General features: G+C 41.3%; 1 long non-coding RNA gene across 1 annotated transcript in view; it reads right to left on the reverse strand.

The window, feature by feature from the left end:
- The window catches only part of LOC144785176 (uncharacterized), a 308,654-nt gene that overhangs the window by 139,981 nt on the left and 141,956 nt on the right, over positions 1-26,717 (reverse strand). The window lies entirely within an intron of this gene.

Consider the following 26,717-nt stretch of genomic DNA (forward strand, 5'->3'; position numbering starts at 1 on the left):
GGGTGCGCTAACGCGATACGTCACAAGACGCATTTCGCGGCAACGCGATACGTCGCGCTTTCGCGCCGGAGATCGCTTCCGGGGAGTTGCGTTTCGCGCCTCGGTCCGCGCCCCGGGGCACTTCCGGGTGCGCTAACGCAGTACGTCATAAGACGCATTACGCGGCAACGCGATACCGTCACTATGTTGATTTGTTACCGGTTCGCGGAATCGAATTGAGCTAACGGGAAGCTACCCGGTTAGCGGACCGGGAGCGAAACAAAAAAAATATTTAAAAAAATTTATTAATAAACATATAAAATATATTTTTGGATTTAAAGAAGAATACATTTTACAGCTGTAGATATTAGCTTTTAAAAAACCAATGAAATTCACTGAAAAAACCATAGGTTATAGACCATATATAGTTAGGAATTAGCATTTACAAAACCTTGAAAATTCACTGAAAAAACCATAGGTTATATACCATATATAGTTAGGAATTAGCATTTAAAAAACCTTATTTTACTCACACAAAACCATTGAAATTCCATATATAGTTAGTTGTACTAACTATATATCGCGCACCCGCAATCCACTGCTGATCATGTCACATATTACATCATTCATGACATGGTCAGTGACATCACTGATGACATCACTGATGACATCTCAAATGACATCACTGATGACATCACTGATGACATCTCAAATGACATCACTGATGACATCACTGATGACATCTCATTTGACATCACTGATGACATCACTGATGACATCTCATTTGACATTACTGATCACATCACTGATGACATCATTCATGTGATAATACGATGAACCACTTCAGACTCTAATATAACCTTAGATACACTCACAGACTGTCACTCATCCATGGAGTTACTCACACACCTAGTCAGTCATGCAAAGAATCAATCACACCTCCATTTCCTCAACTATACAGTTATACACACCTTACTTATTCAAACATATACTAACACATATTTACTCTCTTATACAATCCCTGATACAAGTTCACAATGATCCATACAGCCACTCACACATTCACTGGCTCTTATGCACAGTTATTTATATATGTCTACTGTCACATGTACTGTGTTTTACATATGTACTTACTTTGACATGTAGCACTGAGATATCCATTCAGTCACCAATACACTTATGCACACAGTCAACCGCCCATACAGTTGTTTCTATATGCACTTTTGAAGCCATACATCTAGTGAATCAACTGCTCACACATGTATGCACAGAGTCATACACCTCTCAACCACCAACACACACACTCAGTCTCCCATACAAATACTTGGGCAACCAATCAATAACCCATATAGTTAATCATATAGCTAATGATCAACACATGCAGCAGTTTACTGAACAACAGACATAGTGATGCACAAATTAAGACAGTTTAGTCACTAACCCATGCACTCTGTGAGACACATTTAATCACTCACTCATACAGTCAGTCATGCACCTCTAAATCATTCATCCAGACACTTATAAATCCACTCATTATTCAATTTGTAAGACATATTTAAACTTTACTGAAAAATACAGTCACTGGATGTTGTCATCAGTGATGTCATCAGTGATGTCATTTGAGATGTCATCAGTGATGTCATCAGTGATGTCATTTGAGATGTCATCAGTGATGTCATCAGTGATGTCACTGACCATGTCATGAATGATGTAATATGTGACATGATCAGCAGTGGATTGCGGGTGCGCGATATATAGTTAGTACAACTAACTATATATGGAATTTCAATGGTTTTGTGTGAGTAAAATAAGGTTTTTTAAATGCTAATTCCTAACTATATATGGTATATAACCTATGGTTTTTTCAGTGAATATATATATATATATATATATATATATATATATATATATATATATATATATATATATATCAAAAGAAATCCCGACCGCCGATGGCTGCGGTCATAACCAGGCACGGACCTCCTTCTCTTCGTCAACTTCCTCTCACTTTTCAATCAAGTAAGAGACTCCAAAACACCATAGAGTGTAGCAGTGCAGAAGATTTAATGCAGAATCACAGAGCAAGTGCTCTCCTTGACGCGTTTCGCTCCGCGAACGGAGCTTGGTCACATGACGCGAAAAGAGCAGATGGACACAATATATGCAAAATAAAAGCCAATGCGCCTAAAGAAACAGGTCGCAAAGGTGCACAACAATGTAGACCTGATATAAATAAAGGAAATATAAATGCAGTAAAATACCACAGTGGGGACGAAAAAAAGTTTCAGCATAGTGCTCTACATAAACGGTAAACTTAAAATATAAGTCTATCACAAATACATATTATTGACAAATTAATCATTTTTAGTCAAATGGATAGTATTTCTTCATATTGCATGCAAATTAACACATGAGGAGAGTATAGTGCTCCACCATCATAACAGTAGTGTTGCTAAGTTGCAAAAAAATGAATAGTGTTTGAATTGATGATTGTACAAATACAAGTGCGCTTAAGAATCAGGTAAAGAATTTGCCAATAAATTGTACATTGCATAGCCCCACATTTCCAATAATTAATTCAATATACCGGTCAAAGGTTGTGACTCATGTAAGTGCTTACAAAAGTGCAACATAAATTAATATTGAAAGAAAATTAAAAGATTAATATATTCCAATTAAAAAAACAATAATCAACGGCAAAAAAGCCCAAGTAAAGAACCTAGATCAGAATTAGTTTATTATAAACATCTAATCCTACATATAATTTCATCATTAATATGTAGAGCCCATTTGTCAGTGGTATTCATGAATAGAATCAGATACATTGAAACTGGAACAAATATTCAAGCACATCAAAACCATACAGAAATTATGTTACAGAAAGTGATGTAATTCATCAAAAGCATTTAACCCATTAGGGGACCTAGTGTCAAGTAACATGATAAAGTAAGCTTCTTTTTGTCTAAGTGACCTTTCCCGGTCCCCACCTCTGCCAGGATTTGGTACAGAGCAAAGCAAGGTATATTTCAGATCTTTAAGTTTTTTGTCGTGAACTGCTTTGAAGTGGCGGGCCACAGGGTAGTTCATGTCTGAATTGACTATAGCCCTTATATGTTGTAGGATGCGCTGGTTGGCAGGTAGCTTTGTACTCCCTATGTAGGAGAGTGAACAAGTGCAAGTAAGTTTATAAACAACAAAGTCACTACGACAGGTGAGATGCTCAGTTATTTGTATGGATGACTCACTAAAAGCTGATTTGTAGTGAGTACTATTCTCAGCAAAATTGCAGGCTCGACAAGATGCACATCTAAAAAAACCTGTTTTTGTAAACAAGGGATTTTTGATGGACAATTCTGGTTGACTTTTGTCCAGAGCATCCTTCATAGAAGGCGCCCTCCTGAATGTGATAGCTGGTGTTGAAGGTAACAAAGGGCTCAAGATGACTTCTGTTAGTACAATAGGCCACTCTGTTTTAATGATTTGCCTTAGTTTCTGTACTTGGGAACAGTAGGTAGTGATAAATCTAACTGAGCTACCCAAAGTTGGGTCTGTGAAGTGTCTAGTACTTGGCGTCAATAATTGCTCCCTCAAACGATCTGAGACTTTAGAAAGTGCATGGTTCAATGCATCTTGTTTGTACCCACGTCCCAAGAATCTTTGCATAGATTCAGCTAAATATTGATTGCTCACCTCAGGATAACTACAAATTCTTTTGATACGAATGAATTCGCCCAGCGGAATGCTTTGGATAGTGTGGGGCGGGTGTGAACTGTGGGCATGAAGAATGGAATTACCCGCAGTGCTCTTTCTGAATAATTTTGTGTGAATCTGTCCCTGTTCTATATAGATTTGGACATCCAGAAATTCTGCACAGGTCGATGTTATAGTGGCAGTGAACTTTAAATTTCTGTTGTTGTTATTAATATCATTGACAAAGAGGGCAGCTTGTTCTGGCGTACCCTTCCAGACGATAAAAATGTCGTCTATAAACCTCCAATAGTGGGCAAGATGTTCAAGCCATTTACTGTGTGTTATCTGCAGGACGTGCTCCTCCCACCAGCCAACATGTAAACATGAATAGCTGGGGGAGAAGCATGAACCCATAGCCACACCTCGTTCTTGATGGAAGATTTCCTTGTCAAATTGAAAGTAGTTGTTAACCAAACAAATACGAATCATTTCCAACAACATTGAATTATGTTCTCTGAAAGTAGCTGCCCTAGTATCCAAAAAATACTTGATCGCTTCTATGCCTTGCAGATGATTTATGCTTGTGTACAGTGATTCTATGTCCATAACAAGAAAACAAAAGTCAGTGCACCAAGTAACCTCACCAATTTTAACTAAAAAATCAGTGGTATCTTTCAGGTAGGAGGGAAGTGAAACCATGTGAGTTTGGAGAAAAAAGTCAACATACTTGGAAATGTTCTCATTCATACTCCCTTGTGCAGAAATTATAGGGCGACCTGGGACAGGGGAAATACATTTGTGGATTTTAGGCAAAAGATAGAAAAGAGGGGTGATGGGATGTGATACATTCAGAAATTTTACTTCCTCTTTTGTAAGGAGCCCGAGTCTTTGCCAGTGATTGATCTTCTTTCTGGTGCTATCATACGTTTTCAACATCACAAACTTGTTGGATTTTGTGTAGCACAAAGGGTCACCCAACTGGCGTGTTGCTTCTTGGAGATAGTCGGATTTTGCCCATAGTACAGTGTTCCCACCTTTGTCCGCACTCTTTACTATAATATTTGTATTGCCTTGAATTTTCTTGATTAATGTATTGTATTTCAAATTATTGAAATCTGTTTGTTTTTTCTTTTTTCCCAAAATCGTACGATTCAATGTTTTTAATTCAGTGATTACTCTATCGCTGAATATGTCCAGGGCGTCTTTAGGCATTAGGGGTAAGAAAGTGGATTTTCCACGAAATGGAGTGGATGACGATTTATTCACAGGCAAAATTTGGCTGACTGAAGGGGTACATTGGGAACTGTCCTCACAGGCCAAAGAAATTAAAGTTTGGAGACCTGTTAGATTGCTTACACTTAATGGCTGTTCTTCCGATGTTATGGCAGGGGAATCAGTGTTTTTGTCTTTATTATCTGGATGAATTAAAAAGTACTTCATGAGTTTAATCTTTCTGATAAATTTAAAGACATCAATCCGTGCCTGAGTGTATGAAAGATTATTGGGAGGACAGTAGGAAGGCCCAGAGATAAAAGTTGCTCCTCTGCCTTTGAGAGTACCAAATCAGTCAAATTAATTACTGTGTTTTCCTGTACCATAGTTATTTGTTCCAATTCCTTCGTGTGTTGCCTCTCCCTCCACCTCGCTTTGGAATTGCGCCTTCTGAAGCGGCGCTTTTGGCTGCTGGTTTGACTGCTTGTTCAGGAATGTTCCGTGAGCGCAGAGAATATCTCCGGTCCTCGTTGACAAAATTTAGTTCATCCAACAATGTGAAATTTGTAAGGTCAGTGGAGCCCATTGTGGTGGAAATTAAACTGCCTTCAGAGCTACTGTATGATGAAACAGACAGGTTATCTACTTTCAAAGGAGCGGAACTGCTATGCGCTGTTTGATCAGATGTTGCGCCAATTTTGTGTTGTGTTGACATTGCCTTTCGTTTATAAGAGTCATATTTTCTGGCGAACGTGAAAATACGGCCAGTCGCGTAGTCATTCTTATCACGCGCAAATTTCTGTATTTTCCGTTCCTGAATGGTCTTTTCCAGTTTTGCCAGTCTCTGGTCTATGTCTTTGCGACCTTTATTGATTAAATCAGTCTCTCCAGTCGCTTCTAAAAGTCCATTGACACGATCAATTTCAACGAGTAAGGCATCCCTGTCTGATTGGGCATATTTAATTAGAATGTGTAACATATTTTTAGATGATTGTAAATTATTTTCTGCCCATTCCTGTAGCATCTTAGGGTCAGGATTTTCATAGGTGGGAACAATCAAAACCCTCAGACCTCATGGGACAGGGTTTGCATCAAGGTATTTTTCTAACGATTTTTTTTCCCACCATTTGGAAAGCTCGCTGCGGAGTAGTTTTTCCAGTGTTTTTAACAGGTCCCTCGCATTGCTGTTGCTTGGTGTACTGCGATTTTCTTGGGCTGTAGTGGCAATGTTTTCAGGTAGGTTCTCATAAAGGGCTTCCGCCGCTGATTCTCTACTCCTAAGCGCGTCGCTGGAGATCATTATCAAAAATTAATGTGCAGCTTTGTTTAGCAAACAAAAATGATGCCGTCCGCCTGCTAGGAGGCTCGGTTGATCACGGTTCAAAAAACGAGAAATCCCAATTCCCGCTATAGAAATTCTGTTATGGAAACTCAAAAATACGAGCAGGGCGTCTTACCCGACTTCACCTCAGGGATGGACGGAGGTCAGCCGACCTCAACGATTCCGAAGCACCTCGCCGGGCCAGGACAATACACCACTGCCGATGGAAACGAGTAGTTTTCAGAATTGCGGGGGGCACAGCTGAAGAAACTCTACCGTATATATATATAAATATCTATCTATATATATATTCACTTAAAAAACCATAGGTTTCACACACGTTATAGTTAGGAATTAGCATTTAAAAAACCTTGCAAATTCATTGAAAAAACCATAGGTTTCACACGTTATAGTTCGCTAAACATTTCTCTCATACAAAACCTTTGAAATTCCTCCGTTATAGTTAGCTCAGCTAACTATAACTTGTAAAACCTATGGTTTTTTCAATGAATTTCTAAGCTTTTTTAAATGCTAATTCCTAACTATAACGTGTGGGAAACCTATGTTTTTTTCAATGAATTTGCAAGGTTTTTTAAATGCTAATTCCTAACTATAACGTGTGAAACCTATGGTGAATTCAGTGAATTTCAAAGGTTTTGTAAATGATAATTTATAAATGTATTAATTATTATGTCTTTCTTTTTATACTAATTTCTTATATTTTTAATATAAATATTTATATTTATTTTATTTTTTAGATTATATTTCGTATTTTTATTATAAAATAATAACAAAACTAAATTGCAAAGGAATTTTTGAATTAATAATTGCTTGACGTCGATTGCAAGTATAGCACAGCTCCACCAATGCTCTTGGGGCCCTATGCTCACAATGCTGTATCAATCCTTACACCTCCTTCAAGCATATGCAAGGTTTTGACGCAGCATAAGCTCAAAAGTGACTGAATGAAATGTTATACATTTCACTCAGTCACTTTTAGGAGGTGTTGCTGCACCCCCTTCTGCACAAGAAAGCCTCCTCTGGCGCTTCGCTTTACAATGTAATACACCCTCCAGATGCGTCACATTGTTAGTAGCACACACCATGGCACATCTTTTGCACCACCGCTGTGTCACAAAAGTGACGCAACGGCTGTGTAAAAGAGGCACAAGGGGATTATAAATCCGCCCTTAACACATACAAATTCACCCAGGCAGTTTCACCAGCAGCACAAATTAAAGCATATACTTGTAACATATTTATGTACATATGTTACATTCAATTGCTTCGGACAAACTACAGTATACTATAGATAAATACCTTATAGATTTATGCTGTAGCACTTCCTTATAGTTCTGCACTTTCACATTCTCCATACACTAGTAAGATCTTCATTCATTCATTTATGAACTACACTTTCATTCTGACAAACTTTTACACACTAACATAGAAATATAGTTCTTTCTTTGACCAGTGAAGGTAGTTCTAAAAAGAACTGTTTTTTTGTTTTATTTGTTTTGTAGTTTTTTTGTGTATTCTCAACAAATCCCAAGTGCAACAAAATAATAAAAAAAAAAATGTCAAGGGCAGCAATGATCCTGCATCCTGCGTTTTATCAATTCTATAGACTGTTCCCCATAACACAAAAGTTTATCGCAATAAATGCATAGAATTTTAACTTTAGCAAAGTCAGAATCAATTTGTGGGTGTGGACTGCTTGCTGAAAATGCTACTGCCGCAGCTGATGTGCTTGGTGCAGTAGCAGGTGGATTCTCGTGCAACCTCCGTCTTGCAGCTCGAGCAAAGTTCTTGGGGTGCAAGTTCTTCACGTGTCGCACCATATTTGCTGTGCCAAAGGAGTATTTTTTAGATGGATCACCCCTTGAAAGAGTTGTTTGGCAAATTTTACAGGTTACTTTTGGAGCAATTACCTTTTTTTGACCTTCTGGAAAAGCGAAAAACTTCCAAATTAGAGCTTCTTTCCTCTTCTTTGGACGTTCTTCAGGAATGAAATTTCCCTCTGAAGAACTGCTGGAAGATGTCTCCATTGCTCTTATTATAGTGATCTTCCTTCTATTTGAGAAGATTCTCAGAACAAATGCTTCTTCTTAGAAAGTCAAAGTAGAATAATTATAATGGGACAGAACTTTCAACAGTCGCAATAGGAAAAGTTATGAACCAATCAAATCTCTACTTTTAAAGTCACATGGCTTTGCGTACGCTTATGATGCGCTTGCGCAGCTCTTTCAATACAAGTACGCATGATGTTCTACTGCGATTTGTGTAATTCTTTTTAAAAGTAATATATGATTATTACAAGAATTAAAAAAAATTCATAGTTATCCCAAATGTCTGCCCTTAGTATGTACATTAAATACATACATGTTTTAAACCAAGTAGAAACATTGCCCCCTTTCGCGTACAGAACGCCGTACATGACGTCACACCGAATCTTTAATGCGACGCGTAACGTCAAAGCATATTCATACCGTATGCGCGGGTACACGCTGAGTATGATAATCAGTAAAAACTATGGTGCGATCACCCTTTCAGTGAAAAATCAGAGCTCAGGGCCAGCTAAGGAGAATGATTAGAAGTGCTGACTCATTGCAGATCCGATTCTGGGCCTGTCTCTGCGCACATTATAACACTGCCCTCATCTCTCTCTGTTGTTAATTGTTAGTGCACACACTCATGCTTCCACATGCGCGGTGCACGCCCGCCCACACTACCCAGATGCCACCACCTAGCATTCTTGCTATCATTTAGCCTGGAAACCAATACATTACCCAATGGTATGTCCCACAGGGCCATCATTCATGCAGACTGCGAAAACGCTACCAATGACGACCCTGGGCTTGATTTGGTCAGCCCACGGCGGTCCCCATATAATGCGGGCACTGACGTGAGCACGCTCTCTTTTGCCTGCCTCTGCTGCGGTGACAGACAGACTGTCAAAAACACCCCAGACTCAGCGAAACCGGAGCCTTTCAAGACACGACAAAAGACGACAGAAGCAAAGGTAAGAGAAGACGTCACAACATCAGCCTCCACTGTAAATTGTATATGCTTAATGCTATTTTTTTATCCTTCATATGGCTTTCCTACCGCTCAATGGTTTTAAATTGTACTTACATAATTGAAATATTTCTTTATAAGTCATGAGGTCCTATACACCTCTAATCTTAAAAATTGTGCGTGCATACATTTCTGTGTCGTATTTCTGTACTACGCCACGTGCTTAGGCCTCTATTATTATTAATTGTGCGTCCATGATAGTATTTTTTTTTCTGCGTCACGAGGCCATCCCAGGACTCTATTAACTTATTGATCTTCCTTTGTTTGCTGGAGCTGCAACAGTCTTAACTACGGAATATTAAGAACCCACATTAAAATTCACTTTTGATAGTAGTTACGCAACTCAGTTTACGATGACTAATCAAAATGTCCTTTTGTTTCCTTCACCAAACATCGTTCAGAAGCAACCACGGCCTATCGAGCAACAGCAATAGAATTCTCTGCAACTTATTGAATATACTTTGACGTATAGAAACAGAGTTCAAGTCGAATGGTGAACTCCAGTGGCCGCACTCTTTATACAAGGTAAGCACAGCAGCCTAGATCTACAAAGCCTTCATAGCAATGCATTAGAAATAAGTCGCCATAACGGGTGTCAGTAACGCAGTAGGCACTTCCATATAGACACCACTGAATGCGGCACTATAACAACTGATATATACCAGGTACACTGCACTCATAAAACTGTAGTGTTAGCTTTATTTGTGAAACAAGAGAGGGCCATATTATCAAGCCTGGGCGACAAAATTATCGCCACTTTATCGGCAGGAAAGTGCCGCTAAAGTGGCGATAATGGGCTTGATAATATGCTCTATGGAATTCCAATCGAAGCTCATGTTAGATGTGAAGGACATCAGACATGAGCTTCAATTGGAATTCCATAGAGCATATTATCAAATCCATTATCGCCACTTTAGCGACACTTTCCTGCCGATAAAGTGGCGATAATTTTGTCGCCCAGGCTTGATATTATGGCCCAGAGTGCGTAGTGTACAGCAGCTTCTCTGTAAAATCTATAATTACCTCCGAGCAGTGACAACAGATAGCTTACAACAGTCTGACAAACAGATCCACAACCTTATTACGCCACTTTTGAGTCACTTATAACATGGGTAAAGTGACGCAAGGAGCTAGTAAATATACGTCTAACTTTTCAAGAAAAAATCTCAACTCCACACTCTGCGACACAGTTTTAATGTTTTTTTCTATCTCTTTCTCTCTCTCACTCTCTGTGACATCATTTCTCTTTCTCTCTTAAACTGAGACACTGCTGTCTGCTTGGACGTGTAGAAGAATTGTTGAAGTGAAGTTGTGAAGTCTACTTCCTTATGTGTTTGGCCGCAAGGTTTATACAACTGTAAGCACAGAGGCCTAGATCTACAAATCCTTCATAGGAATGCATTAGAAATAATTCGGCATAACGGGCGTTAGTAACGCAGTAGGCACTTCCATATAGACACCACTTGAACGCGGCACTATAACAAGTAAAATGTACCAGGTACACTGCACTCGTAAAACTGTAGTGTTAGCTTCATTTGTGAAACGAGAGAGGGCCATAATATCAAGCCTTGGCGACAAAATTATCGCCACTTTATCAGCAACAAACTGCCGCTAAAGTGGCCATAATAGGTTTGATAATATGCTCTATTGAATTCCAATAGAAGCTCATGTTAGATGTGAAGGACATCTAACATGAGCTTCGATTGGAATTCCATTGAGCATATTATCAAACCCATTATCGCCACTTTAGCCACACTTTCCTGCCGATAAAGTGGTGAAAATGTTGTCGCCCAGGCTTGATATTATGGCCCAGAGTGCGTAGTGTACAGCAGCTTCTCTGTAAAATCTATAATTACCTCCAAGCAGTGACAACAGATACGTTACAACAGTCTGACAAACAGATCCACAACCTTATTATGCCACTTTTGAGTCACTTTTAACATGGGTAAAGTGATGCACAGAGCTAGTAAATCTACATCTGACTTTTCAAGAAAAAATCTCAACTCCAGACTCTGCGACACAGTTTTAATGTTGTTTTCTCTCTCTCTCACTCTCTGTGACATAATTTCTCTTTCTCTCTTAAACTTAGACACTGCTGTCTTGGACGTGTAGACGTGTAGAAGAATTGTTCAGAATAAGTTGCGACTCCAACTGCCTGAAATGATTCCCCGCAAGGTTTATACAACGGTAAGCACAGAGGCCTAGATCTACAAAAGCCTTCATAGGAATGCATTAGAAAGAAGTCGCCATAACGGGCGTCAGTAACGCAGTAGGCGCTTCCATATAGACACCACTTGAACGCGGCACTATAACAGAACTGGAATGTATGAGTCACACTGCACACGTAAAACCGTAGAGTTACCAAAACTTGTAGAGGCATAGTATCAAGAACGGTGATAAAATTATCGCCGTTTCAGCGGCAGGAAACTGCTGCCGCTAATGCGGCGATAATGGGCTTGATAATATGCCCTTGTGAATTCCCATAGTAGCCCAGGTGAACACCAGAACCTGGACTGCTATGGGAATTCACAACAGTATATTATCAAGCCCATTATCGCCACTTTAGCTGCAGTTTCCTGCCGCTGAAACGGCGATAATTTTATCACCGTTCTTGATATTATGCCCCGTAATGCTTCAGCTCATTTACTCACATCTACATAATTCTAAACTCGAATTTTCTTTTTTATTTTGCAGATTACCAATCGGACACCTTTTGGAATCCATTTCACAATATGTTTATAACAGTGTTTAAGTTATTTTTCCAGTTCTAATATAGTTATAATTGAGTTTCGTTTATATTTATCGTTTAATAAAAGTTAATTAAAAAAACCTACATACTTCTTTTATTTTGTAGGGGAGGGGTATGACGGCCCACAATAAAAATAATGTTGAAATACTATAGTAAGATATTCAAGACTAGGATTGAAAACTACTGAGTTCTAACTAACAGATATAATAAAAACAACGGTGAGAAACTTCTGAAATGACGGTGGACGGAGTACGTAATCAACGTTTGGCGCCTCGGCACTACCTTTCAAATAAATATATAAAAAATATGACTATTAATACTGTACAAAAGTACAGCAGCGGATGACACACACGAACCGGGAAAAGAAAGCGACATATTTACTAACTGATATAAAGAAAGGTTTGCTTGTTGAACTTGAAGAAAAAGAAAACGTGGCTTCGAAACGACGCTGAGCATGCGAAGAGAGTATAACTGCTACACCTAAAAAAAAGGAAAGCTTAACATGCTATCATAGAAATAAAGGAGCATATTATCAATAAAAGGCGATACATTATTGCCACTTTTATCGACAGGAAACTGCAGATAAAGGGGCAATAATGTGCTTGATAATAGGCCCTTGTAACTTCCCATAGCAGCCCAGGTTCTGATGTTAACCTGGGCTCCTATGGTTATTCACAAGGGCATAATATCAAGCCCATTATCGCCGCTTTATCGGCAGTTTCCTGCTGATAAAATCGATGATAATGTATCGCCTTTTGTTGATAATATGGCTCATTGCTCTTTTTTTGACCAGTAAACTTAGGTGCATATTATCAAGGACCGGTGTTAAAATTATCGCCGTTTTATTGGCAAGAAACTGCCGATAAAACGGCGATAATGACCATGATAATACGGCCTTGTTATTTCCCATAGAAGCCCATGTTAACAACAGAACATAGGCTTCAATGGCAATTAACAAGGACGTATTATCAAGCCCACCCTCCCAACAGTAATAAAAAACCATAGGCCCTTGTAAATTCCCATAGCAGCCCAAGTTCTGATGTTGACCTGGGCTGCTATGGTTATTCACAAGGGCATATTATCAAGCCCATTATCGCCGCTTTATCCGCAGTTTTCTGCCAATAAAAGAGACGATAATGTATCGCCTTTTGTTGATAATATGGCCCATTGCTCTTTTTTGACCAGTAAACGTAGGTGCATATTATCAAGGACTGGTGTTAAAATTATCGCCGTTTTATTGGCAGGAAACTGCCAATAAAACGGCGATAATGAGCTTCATAATACGGCCTTGTTATTTCCCATAGATGCCCATGTTAACACCAGAACATAGGCTTCTATGGGAATTTACAAGGATGTATTATCAAGCCCACCCTCCCAACAATAATAACAAGCATTGAAAATGCAATAGGTCTCGCAATAACGTGAGTCTGAACTATTACCATTGTAAATGATAATGCCCTTTATTCTGCACCCACAATTTGCACTCACAATCGGCACCCACAATCTGCACCCACAATCTTCACACACAATCTGCACCCACAATCTGCACCCACAATCTGCACCCACAATGTGTGAGTGGTGTTGCGTGTGTGAATGGCGTTGCGTGTGTGAGTGGCGTTGCGTGTGTGAGTGGCATTGCATATGTGAGTGGCGTTGCGTGTGTGAGTGGCGTTGCGTGTGTGAGTGGCGTTGCGTGTGTGAGTGGCGTTGCGTGTGTGAGTAGCGTTGCGTGTGTGAGTGGCGTTGCGCGTGTGAGTTGCGTTGCACGTGTGAGTCGCGTTGGGTGTGTGAGAGGCATTGCGTGTGTGACTGGTGTTGCGTTTGTGAGTGGCGTTGCGTGCGTGAGTGGCGTTGCGTGTGTGAGTGGCGTTGCATGTGTGAGTGGCGTTGCGTGTGTGAGTGGCGTTGCGTGTGTGAGTGGCATTGCGCGTGTGAGTTGCGTTGCGCGTGTGAGTGGCGTTGCGTGTGTGAGTGGCGTTGCCTGTGTGAGTGGCTTTGCGTGTGTTAGTGGCGTTGCGTGTGTTAGTGGCATTGCGTGTGTGAGTGGCGTTGCGTGTGTGAGTGGCGTTACGTGTGTGAGTGGCGTTGCGTGTGTGAGTGGCGTTGCGTGTGTGAGTGGCGTTGCGCGTGTGAGTCGCGTTGGGTGTGTGAGAGGCGTTGCGTGTGTGACTGGTGTTGCGTGTGTGAGTGGCGTTGCGTGTGTGAGTGGCGTTGCGCGTGTGAGTGGCGTTGCACGTGTGAGTAGCGTTGGGTGTGTGAGAGGCGTTGCGTGTGTCAGTGGTGTTGCGTGTGTGAGTGGCGTTGCGTGTGTGAGTGGCGTTGCGTGTGTGAGTGGCGTTGCGCGTGTGAGTTGCGTTGCACATGTGAGTGGCGTTGCGTGTGTGAGTGGCGTTGCGTGTGTGAGTGGCTTTGCGTGTGTTAGTGGCGTTGCGTGTGTGAGTGGCGTTGCGTGTGTGAGTGGCATTGCGTGTGTGAGTGGCGTTGCGTGTGTGAGTGGCGTTGCGTGTGTGAGTGGCGTTGCGTGTGTGAGTGGCGTTGCGCGTGTGAGTTGCGTTGCGTGTGTGAGTGGCGTTGCGTGTGTGAGTGGTGTTGCCTGTGTGAGTGGCTTTGCGTGCGTTAGTGGCGTTGCGTGTGCGAGTGGCGTTGCGTGTGTGAGTGGCGTTGTGTGTGTGAGTGGCGTTGCGTGTGTGAGTGGCGTTGCGTGTGTGAGTGGCGTTGCGTGTGTGAGTGGCATTGCGCGTGTGAGTGGCGTTGCACGTGTGAGTAGCGTTGGGTGTGTGAGAGGCGTTGCGTGTGTCAGTGGTTTTGCGTGTGTGAGTGGCGTTGCGTGTGTGAGTGGCGTTGCGTGTGTGAGTGGCGTTGCGCGTGTGAGTTGCGTTGCGCGTGTGAGTGGCGTTGCGTGTGTGAGTGGCGTTGCCTGTGTGAGTGGCTTTGCGTGTGAGTGGCGTTGCGTGTGTGAGTGGCGTTGCGTGTGTGAGTGGCGTTGCGTGTGTGAGTGGCGTTGCGCGTGTGAGTGGCATTGCGTGTGTGAGTGGCGTTGCGCGTGTGAGTGGCGTTGCGCGTGTGAGTAGCGTTGGGTGTGTGAGAGGCGTTGCGTGTGTCAGTGGTGTTGCGTTTGTGAGTGGCATTGCGTGTGTGAGTGGCGTTGCGTGTGTGAGTGGCGTTGCGCGTGTGAGTTGCATTGCGCGTGTGAGTGGCGTTGCGTGTGTGGCGTTGCCTGTGTGAGTGGCTTTGCGTGTGAGTGGCGTTGCGTGTGTGAGTGGCGTTGCGTGTGTGAGTGGCGTTGCGTGTGTGAGTGGCGTTGCGTGTGTGAGTGGCGTTGCGTGTGTGAGTGGCGTTGCGCGTGTGAGTGGCGTTGCGTGTGTGAGTGGCGTTGCGTGTGTGAGTGGCATTGCGCGTGTGAGTGGCATTGCGCGTGTGAGTGGCGTTGCGCATGTGAGTAGCGTTGGGTGTGTGAGAGGCGTTGCGTGTGTCAGTGGTGTTGCGTGTGTGAGTGGCGTTGCGTGTGTGAGTGGCGTTGCGTGTGTGAGTAGCGTTGCGTGTGTGAGTGGCGTTGCGCGTGTGAGTTGCGTTGCACGTGTGAGTCGCGTTGGGTGTGTGAGAGGCATTGCGTGTGTGACTGGTGTTGCGTTTGTGAGTGGCGTTGCGTGCGTGAGTGGCGTTGCGTGTGTGAGTGGCGTTGCATGTGTGAGTGGCGTTGCGTGTGTGAGTGGCGTTGCGTGTGTGAGTGGCATTGCGCGTGTGAGTTGCGTTGCGCGTGTGAGTGGCGTTGCGTGTGTGAGTGGCGTTGCCTGTGTGAGTGGCTTTGCGTGTGTTAGTGGCGTTGCGTGTGTTAGTGGCATTGCGTGTGTGAGTGGCGTTGCGTGTGTGAGTGGCGTTACGTGTGTGAGTGGCGTTGCGTGTGTGAGTGGCGTTGCGTGTGTGAGTGGCGTTGCGCGTGTGAGTCGCGTTGGGTGTGTGAGAGGCGTTGCGTGTGTGACTGGTGTTGCGTGTGTGAGTGGCGTTGCGTGTGTGAGTGGCGTTGCGCGTGTGAGTGGCGTTGCACGTGTGAGTAGCGTTGGGTGTGTGAGAGGCGTTGCGTGTGTCAGTGGTGTTGCGTGTGTGAGTGGCGTTGCGTGTGTGAGTGGCGTTGCGTGTGTGAGTGGCGTTGCGCGTGTGAGTTGCGTTGCACATGTGAGTGGCGTTGCGTGTGTGAGTGGCGTTGCGTGTGTGAGTGGCTTTGCGTGTGTTAGTGGCGTTGCGTGTGTGAGTGGCGTTGCGTGTGTGAGTGGCATTGCGTGTGTGAGTGGCGTTGCGTGTGTGAGTGGCGTTGCGTGTGTGAGTGGCATTGCGTGTGTGAGTGGCGTTGCGCGTGTGAGTTGCGTTGCGTGTGTGAGTGGCGTTGCGTGTGTGAGTGGTGTTGCCTGTGTGAGTGGCTTTGCGTGCGTTAGTGGCGTTGCGTGTGCGAGTGGCGTTGCGTGTGTGAGTGGCGTTGTGTGTGTGAGTGGCGTTGCGTGTGTGAGTGGCGTTGCGTGTGTGAGTGGCGTTGCGTGTGTGAGTGGCATTGCGCGTGTGAGTGGCGTTGCACGTGTGAGTAGCGTTGGGTGTGTGAGAGGCGTTGCGTGTGTCAGTGGTTTTGCGTGTGTGAGTGGCGTTGCGTGTGTGAGTGGCGTTGCGTGTGTGAGTGGCGTTGCGCGTGTGAGTTGCGTTGCGCGTGTGAGTGGCGTTGCGTGTGTGACTGGCGTTGCCTGTGTGAGTGGCTTTGCGTGTGAGTGGCGTTGCGTGTGTGAGTGGCGTTGCGTGTGTGAGTGGCGTTGCGTGTGTGAGTGGCGTTGCGCGTGTGAGTGGCATTGCGTGTGTGAGTGGCGTTGCGCGTGTGAGTGGCGTTGCGCGTGTGAGTAGCGTTGGGTGTGTGAGAGGCGTTGCGTGTGTCAGTGGTGTTGCGTTTGTGAGTGGCATTGCGTGTGTGAGTGGCGTTGCGTGTGTGAGTGGCGTTGCGCGTGTGAGTTGCATTGCGCGTGTGAGTGGCGTTGCGTGTGTGGCGTTGCCTGTGTGAGTGGCTTTGCGTGTGAGTGGCGTTGCGTGTGTGAGTGGCGTTGCGTGTGTGAGTGGCGTTGCGTGTGTGAGTGGCGTTGCGTGTGTGAGTGGCGTTGCGTGTGTGAGTGGCGTTGCGCGTGTGAGTGGCGTTGCGTGTGTGAGTGGCGTTGCGTGTGTGAGTGGCATTGCGCGTGTGAGTGGCATTGCGCGTGTGAGTGGCGTTGCGCATGTGAGTAGCGTTGGGTGTGTGAGAGGCGTTGCGTGTGTCAGTGGTGTTGCGTGTGTGAGTGGCGTTGCGTGTGTGAGTGGCGTTGCGTGTGTGAGTGGCGTTGCCTGTGTGAGTGGTGTTGCGTGTGTGAGTGGCGTTGCACGTGTGAGTGGCTTTGCGTGGGTGATTGGCGTTGCGTGGATGAGTGGTGTTGTGTGGATGAGTGGTGTTGCGTGGATGTGTGGTGTTGCGTGTATGATAGTATGCAATAAATGTAATATTTATGTTTTTAATTTTTGTATGTCTGTTTTTGTGAATTTATTTTGTGTGTGTTGTGTGTGTTAGTGTAGTGTTTTGTTACGTAATTAATTTTTGTAAATTATTTTAATTTTTTAATGGCGGACGCAATACGTCCCCTTGACGCTACTTACGTTTAGTAGGTCAGCAGTCTAGTTTTTTTTTTCCTTTAGACTTCCGTGTTCTATATTTTTTATTGACATTTTTGTCAGCCAATCGTAGTGCTACGTTTTTGACGTAGTGTTGCGATTGGCATGCGTCACCGGGGAATTTTCCAGAAGATCGAGAATGGTGGTGTGCGGAAGGCGTGTTCTTGTTGCTGTGCTGTTTTAGCGTTGTTTAACAGGTAAGACTTTATTTGAATGTTTATGTTTAAAGTTTATTGAATGTAATATTGATAGTGTGTCTAAAATAAATAATGTATAATAATGTTTTTCTATAAATTCTTCAATGTTGTGTTCGCGAATCAATTTGTAATAGCGTATTCACTTAATGTAAAAGAAATGAAATGTTTGTAAAATTGATATATTATGTATATGTTTCTGACACCTGATATTTAATTAATATATTGTTTCTATACGAATTTTTACCTACCTAAATTTTATTATCTCGGCGAATGGGTATGTATTTTTAGTCTATGTATTTTTTGGATGTGAAATGTTGTAATATTTTTTTTTGTGTGTATAACATTAATGTATGTTCTTGCATTGTATGTACTTTATTTAGTTACATGTATTTATTGCGAGTATGTAACTATTTTATTATGGTGATGGCATAATGAGAAAAACTAAATATTTTCGTGGATGACCAGTGTTTATACGAACATTATGAAATGTTTATGGAATGTTTTTTTATGTGATTTTCGTGTGAATTGAACTATGCGAATAGTGTTAGCCAACATATTTAGAAAGTGCACATGTTCATGTTCCTTTGAGTTTGCATTTTTCTTGTAGTTGTATGTTTTCTTATTTCCCATTTATTCTGCTATTTTATTGTGTTGTTTGTTTAGGTAAGAATAGCAATTTTTTCCGACTGTTACTTTAGCGGTGATATTAATGAACATAATCAGATTTATTTTGGTATTTGTTAGCTACTGTAGTTGTTAGGTACTTTGTGAGTAAAAGATAATTTTCTGATGTAGTACATTTCATGTGGTGTGACTGTGAGTGTTTATCCTGTGTCTATTATTTGTTATTATTATTTATTTTATTCAACTGTATTTTTTATTTGGAGATCGTAGTATTTATTGCGCGTATGTAAATATTGGAATATGGTAATGGTATAATGATAAAATGTCAATATTTTATAGGATGCAGTGTTTATATGAACTTGTCTAACTGTTTATTGAATGTTTTATTCTTATTTTAGTGTGAAAAGAAATGTGCGAATAGTGTTAGGCAACATATTTTCAAAGTGCATATGTGGATGTAACTTAGAATTTGCAGTTCTGTTTTAGTTGTTACTTTACTTTATTTCCATTTATCCTGATATGTCCTTGTGTTGTTTGTGTAGCTAAAATTAAAAATTGTGCGGAGTATGTATGAAATGTGATATTAATGAACCTATAATTCTATATTTTAGTTTTTTTTGGATAGTGTACTTTTCATGTACTTTGTGAGTAAAATATTATTTTGTGAAGTAACATATTTGATGCCGTGTGAGTGTGAGTGTTTATCCTCTGGTAAGTATTATTTTTTTAATACATATGTATATTTTTATGTTTATAAACTGTAATTATTTTTAAATGTAACGTATTTCAAAATGGCGGACGCTATGTATTCCCTTTACGTCCGTTACGTAATAGAATGAAGCGTTCTAGTTTTCTATTTGTTTTTATGTAAATTTAAGTGTGACGTAATTTCTAGCCAATCGCATTGCTAATTTTTTGTGACGTAGCGTTGCGTTTGACGTGCGTGAACGTGGAACTTTCTAGATTGGTGCGAATGTTATTCCGGCAAAGGCGTGTTCTTCTTCCGTTCGTGTTCCTGCGTCGTTTGACCGGTAAGCTTAAAATAAATGTATTTACTACATGAATATGAATGTATTATTTATTGTGTATCTATTGTTATTAACTCTATCATATTTTTCGATGTATTATTGAGTTTCTGATATTTTTCCTTGTTAATTGGTTACCATATCTACTTTTGATATAATATTTTACAGTTATTTACATATTGTGAAATGTATTGATTGCGCGTATGTAAAAATTTGATAATGGTATGATAAAATGTAAATATTTTATTGGAAGCAGTGTTTATATGAACATGTCGAACTTTTTATTGAATGTTATTTATGTTTATTTTCGTGTGAAATGAAATATGCGAATAGTGTTGTTTGTTTAGCTAAAATTTAAAATTGTGCGGAGTATTGTTGAAATGTGATATTAAAGAAGTTTTAAATCTATATTTTAGTCATTTTTTGTTAGTGTAGTTTTCATGTATTTTGTGAGTAAAATATTATTTTGTGAAGTAACATATTTGATGCTGTCTGAGTGTTTATCCTGTGGTAAGTATTTTTTTTTAATTCATATGTGTTAATGTTTATAAACTGTAATTATTTTCTAATTTTACGTATTTAAAAATGGCGGAGGCTATGTTTTCCCTTTACGTCCGTTACGTAATAGAATGTAGCGTTCTAGTTTTCTATTTGTTTTTATGTAAATTTAAGTGTGACGTAATTTCTAGCCAATCGCAATGCTACTTTTTTGTGACGTAGCGTTGCGTTTGACGTGCGTCAACGTGGAACTTTCCAGATTGGTGTGAATGTTATTCCGTGAAAGGCGTGTTCATCTTCCGTTCTTGTTCCTGCGTCGTTTGACAGGTAAGCTTAAAAGAAATTTAGTTACTACATGAATATGAATGTATAATTTATTGTGTTTCTATTGTTATTAAATCGATCAATTTTTTAGATGTATTATTGCATTTTTGCTATTCTTCCTTGTTTATTCGTTACGATATCTACTTATTATATAATATTTTACAGTTATTTACATATTGTGTCATGTATTTATTGCGCGTCTGCAAATATAGGAATATGGTAATGGTATAATGATAAAATGTAATTAATTTATTGGATGCAGTGTTTATATGAACATGTCGAACTGTAAATGTCAGCTATCGATATGTTTGCTGTAATTCTTGCTGTAAGGCCAAATGATGGCTGTTATATACTGTTTTTTGCTTGTTTTTGAATACGTTAAATTTATATAATAATTTTTTATTTACAGGTTTTGACTGTACCGTTCCTGTTTGACTCCGTCAAAGTGACGTTTCGATTGTTTATGTGAAATGTGAACGGTAAGGACGAAAAATAATTTTGGTAATTAATTAAGGAATGTTTGTGTTTCCGAAGTACTTTTGTGTCTCTTTATTTATGTTTGGGAACTGATTGTGATCTTTCGTCACTTAAAAGTGCTATTTTCGGCAACATACAGCTATTTCTGTTTATTAATGTTTATGTTCTCTTTGTGTGTTGTTTGTCTGATCTCTACACTTCACTGAGTGAGCTGCTCCGATCGACAGGTAATTGCTTTATTTGATATTTTATTGAAAGAGTGGCTGTGACTGTTCACTTTAAAATGTATACATTTCCTTTTTTTTTAAATTGAATGTAATTATGAACATTGCAATAATTTTGTTGACACTTGGTTTGTGTCCAGCTCGTTTCTTCTTAGTGCCGTTTTTCATGCGATCACTGGCTCGTATTTAGGTTGTCTCTTCGGCATGCCTTGACTCATGTTTGCGCGTGTCGTTCTGGTATGCGGGTCCTGTAGTGTTGTTTCGCCTGAGTTCGCACCTAGTAAAATTATTATTTCGCACCTTGTCTCTTCTTTGGATCGTTGTTGGCCCGTATCTGGCTTGTGTCGCCGCTATGCATTGCCGTGTTTATTGTGATGTTTTATTTTTATTGTAAATATTATTATGTATGCACTGTCTATGTTATATTTGTGTGTTGTTTCTCTGATCTCTACACTTCACTGACTGACCAGCTCCGATCGACAGGTAATTGCCATAAATTTTTTATTTAAAAAGTGCCATTGTTAATTTACACTTAAAAATATAATCATGTTCTTTAGTGTGCATTGAATGTAAATAAGAAATTGGCAATTATTTCTTTCGCACTTGTGCTTGTGTCCGGCTCGTTTTTCTTCTTAGTGCCGTTTTTCATGCGATCACTGGCTCGTATTTAGGTTGTCTCTTCGGCATGCCTTGACTCATGTTTGCGCGTGTCGTTCTGGTATGCGGTTCCTGTAGTGTTGTTTCGCCTGAGTTCGCACCTAGTAAAATTATTATTTCGCACCTTGTCTCTTCTTTGGATCGTTGTTGGCCCGTATCTGGCTTGTGTCGCCACTATGCATTGCCGTGTTTATTGTGATGTTTTATTTTTATTGTAAATATTATTATCTATGCACTGTCTATGTTATATTTGTGTGTTGTTTCTCTGATCTCTACACTTCACTGACTGAGCAGCTCCGATCGACAGGTAATTGCCATTAATTTTTTATTTAAAAAGTGCCATTGTTTATTTACATTTAAAAATATAATCATGTTCTTTAGTGTGCATTGAATGTAAATAAGAAATTTGCAATTATTTCTTTCGCACTTGTGCTTGTGTCCGGCTCGTTTCTTCTTAGTGGCGTTGTTCATGCGATCACTGGCTCGTATTTAGGTTGTGTCTTCGGCATGCCTTGACTCATGTTTGCGCGTGTCGTTCTGGTATGCGGGTCCTGTAGTGTTGTTTCGCCTGAGTTCGCACCCAGTAAATTGTTTATTCCGCACCTGGATCTTCTTTGGATCGTCGTTGGCCCGTATCTGGCTTGTGTCGTGGTATCCATTGGCTTAGTATGTATGCACTGCCTCAGTTCTTTTTTTGTGACGTTTGTCTGATTATTAGACTTCACTGACTGAGCTGCTACGATCGAGCTTTTAATGCAAATTGTTCAAATGTAATGAAAGAGTTCTTTAGTGATTTTTTTTATGTACATTGTATACAGGCCCTTTTGTGTGATAATGTAATTATGGACTTGGCTCACACTTTGCTTGTGTCCATGTCGCCATGCAATGACTCATGTTTGCTTGTGTCGTCATGGGATGCGGGTCATGTAGTGTAGTATCGGCGGATTGGGAGTATGCCTTGTGAAAGAGTGCATTCATAGCTGTTGTTGTGTGTGCCTGGTGAAAGCGTACATGTTCTGTTTGTGTGACGTTTGTCTGCTGAGTAATGCTGTCGTGGTGATTACAGGTGCTGTGGCGGTGATGAGTGTTGCTGTGTCGTTGTAGAGTGATATTGTGTGGTGGTGTGGAGTGATGATGGTGTGTTGCCGAGTAATGTGAAAGAGTGCACTTACGGCCGGTGGTGTGTATGCCTGTTGAAAGAGTGCAGTAATGGCTGCTGTTGGTGTGTGTGCCTGGTGAAAGCGTACATGTTGTGTTTGTGTGACATTTGTCTGCTGAGTAATGCTGTTGTGGTGCTGAGTGGTGCTGGTGTGGTGATAGTGCTGCTGTGTTGTTGTAGAGTGATATTGTGTTGTTGCTGAATGATGCTGTTGTGGTGGTGTGGAGTGATGCTGTTGTGTTGCCGAGTGATGTTCGTGTGGTGCTGAGTAATGCTGTTGTGGTGATGAGTGGTGCAGTGCTGGTGATGAGTGTTGCAGTGTTGGTGTTCATTGATTACCACCACAGCATAACTCAGCAGCACAATAGTAGCACTTCTCACAACAACTGCATCACTGAGCCCCACCAATGCAACACGCAGCGACACAACATTATCACTCAGCACCTCCACAGTACCATTGAACAACTACACAGCATCACTCTGCACCACCACAGCCGTATGTAGCACAACAACAGTTTCATTTATACACACTACTGCAGTACTCATCAGCCAAAAAGCATGCCTTTATACCTGTAATTGTGTGTGTGTTATGTGGTGAAAGTGTGCACTTACGGCCGGTGGTGTGTATGCCTGTTGAAAGGGGGCAGTAATGGCTGTTGGTGTGTGTGTATGCCTAGTGAAAGCGTGCAATGATGGCTGTTGGTGTGTGTGCCTGGTGAAAGCGTACATGTTGTGTTTGTGTGACATTTGTCTGCTGAGTAATGCTGTTGTGGTGCTGAGTAGTGCTGGTGTGGTGATAGTGCTGCTGTGTCGTTGTAGAGTGATATTGTGTTGTTGCTGAATGATGCTGTTGTGGTGGTGTGGAGTGATGCTGTTGTGTTGCCGAGTGATGTTCGTGTGGTGCTGAGTAATGCTGTTGTGGTGATGAGTGGTGCAGTGCTGGTGATGAGTGTTGCTGTGTTGGTGTTCATTTATTACCACCACAGCATAACTCAGCAGCACAATAGTAGCACTTCTCACAACAACAGCATGACTGAGCCCCACCAATGCAACACGCAGCGACACAACATTATCACTAAGCACTTCCACAGTACCATTGAACAACTACACAGCATCACTCTGCACCACCACAGCCGTATGTAGCACAACAACAGTTTCATTTATGCACACTACTGCAGTACTCATCAGCCAAAAAGCATGCTTTTATACCTGTAATTGTGTGTGTGTTTGTTATGTTAAATTATGTGGTAAAAGAGTGCACTTACGGCCGGTGGTTTGTATGCCTGTTGAAAGCGTGCAGTAATGGCTGTTGGTGTGTGTGCTTCGTGAAAGCGTAGCTGCAACTGCTAATGTAATGTATCTTGTAGTGGTAGAGGGGTGCGAAGGCCCCGATGATGAAGCATGACACCAAGGGGCCTGTTGGTGTGTGAGGGGCATTTAAATAACACTGTGTGCTCCCCATCACATTGAGGATCACTATCATTTTTTTGTGAATTCCAATATGTGTATACGTATTGTGAAGTATGTCAAAGCTTTGTATTTGTTGTCAAAAATGTTTAATGTAGATGCAACATAGTTTTAGAGATGTGGCAAAGTGGTGTGATGTGTGTGTCCCTTAGGAGGGAGCATCGGAATAGGCTCAAGATACTGCTAATTTGTAGGGTCATACTGAATGTGGTATTGTAATTTTGTAACGTAAAAAGTCTATGCCGTATCTAATTAGTGTAGTGTGTGAATGGCTTAACCAGCCAGTTACGGATGTTGCTATGCGTGTTTGGTGTGTAAGTTTGCACTTTCAAACTGTCCAAAAATAAAGAAAAAATAAATCCCATTGTACATGCATGTAATCTAGATGCAACATAGTTTTAGAGATGTGGCAAAGTGGTGTGATGTGTGTGTCCCTTATGAGGGAGCATCGGAATAGGCTCAAGATACTGCTATTTTGTAGGGTCATACTGAATGTGGTATTGTAATTTTGTAACGTAAAAAGTCTATGCCGTATCTAATTAGTGTAGTGTGTGAATGGCTTAAGCAGCCAGTTACGGATGTTGCTATGCGTGTTTGGTGTGTAAGTTTGCACTTTCAAACTGTCCAAAAATAAAGAAAAAATAAATCCCATTGTACGTGCATGTAATGTAATGTGTAAAAAAACGTCGTGCTTGACACACAGTTTCGAAAGTTGCTTCCCTTGTTTTATAGTTTTCAGGGCGAAGGCGACTTTATGTCTCTTTGATTTACATTTGCATTTCCCAGCGGATGGTCGACAACAGATTAGAATCTTTACGACTGTATTATTATTATTATTATTATTATTATTATTATTATTATTATTATTATTATTATTATTATTATTATTATTATTATTACTGTGATGAAAGCAATTCAGCCTCCTGGGGTGGTTAGGCCCCAGACGTTTTGCTCTCGGCCCCTCCCCACCGTACAGAGGGGACAAAGAAGACAGCCATGTCGTGCATAATTGTGAAAAGACTTTAGAAAATGTTCGTTGTTTTGGTGCGTATTCCCGCGAGGGAAAGGCAGAAATGTCCAGATGAATGAATGATAGTGAATATAAGGCAGGGAACAGAGTAGGACCACGAGTTTGTGCATGCATGTGACTAATGTGTGTATGAATGTAGTGTCTGTGTATTGTGATGTTTGTAAAAGTTTTGTATTGTTGCAAACAATGCTTAATGTACATGCAACATAGAGGCTTTGGTGCAGTGTAACTGAGTGCTATGTGCACTGTGAGTGAGGGCTGTGTGTAGTGTAAGTGAGGGATGTATGCAGTACAAGTGAGGCCTTCGTGCAGTGTGACTCAGTGCTGTGTGCACTGTGAGTTTGGTCATATCTGCCTCCTAGGATTCCAATAATAACATGGAGTCTGCTTGATATGTAGCAAATGCACCACTAAGTATTGGATGTGCCCCAACAATAACACATACCTTATGGAGGCAGAAGGCACACTAAATTGTTCTGGCTGAAGAATTTCTGTCACATACAAGTTTACCATTCTGATGCGTGTTGCGATGCGTGAATGGAACAGAGAGATGTTTTGTACGCCTCAATGTTGTGAAGCTACTGGGCTGTTTGTGTGAAGCTACTGGGCTGTTTTTGCATATTCGTGTGCGTGTTGCGATGCGTGAATGGAACAGAGAGATGTTTTGCACGCCTCAATGTGTACGTGTTTCAGCAAGTGAAAGACAGAGTGTTACGGTTTAAAAAAGAGCCAAGGTTATAATAAATTGTTTTGTTCCTACGAGCCAGGTATTTTTTATTCTTCACACTTTCGCCTCACCTTATTACTCACAACTTGTCCTTCACACACATACACATACTTCACTTATAAGTGCTCCTGCGTATACGTGAGTCGTAGCAAGCCGCATCCCGTAGAGGGGTGCGAAGGCCCCGATGATGAAGCATGACACCAAGGGGCCTGTTGGTGTGTGAGTTGCATTTAAATAACAGTGTGTGCTCCCCATCACATTGAGGATCACTATCATTTTTTAGTGAATTCCAATATGTGTATACGTATTGTGAAGTATGCCAAAGTTTTGTATTTGTTGTCAAAAATGTTTAATGTAGATGCAACATAGTTATAGAGATGTGGCAAAGTGGTGTGATGTGTGTGTCCCTTAGGAGGGAGCATCGGAATAGGCTCAAGATACTGCTATGTTGTAGGGTCATACTGAATGTGGTATTGTAATTTTGTAACGTAAAAAGTCTATGCCGTATATAATTAGTGTAGTGTGTGAATGGCTTAAGCAGCCAGTTACGGATGTTGCTATGCGTGTTTGGTGTGTAAATTTGCACTTTCAAACTGTCCAAAAATAAAG

Source organism: Lissotriton helveticus, chromosome 10 (genome assembly GCF_964261635.1).
Source record: "Lissotriton helveticus chromosome 10, aLisHel1.1, whole genome shotgun sequence".
Lineage (NCBI taxonomy): Eukaryota > Metazoa > Chordata > Amphibia > Caudata > Salamandridae > Lissotriton > Lissotriton helveticus.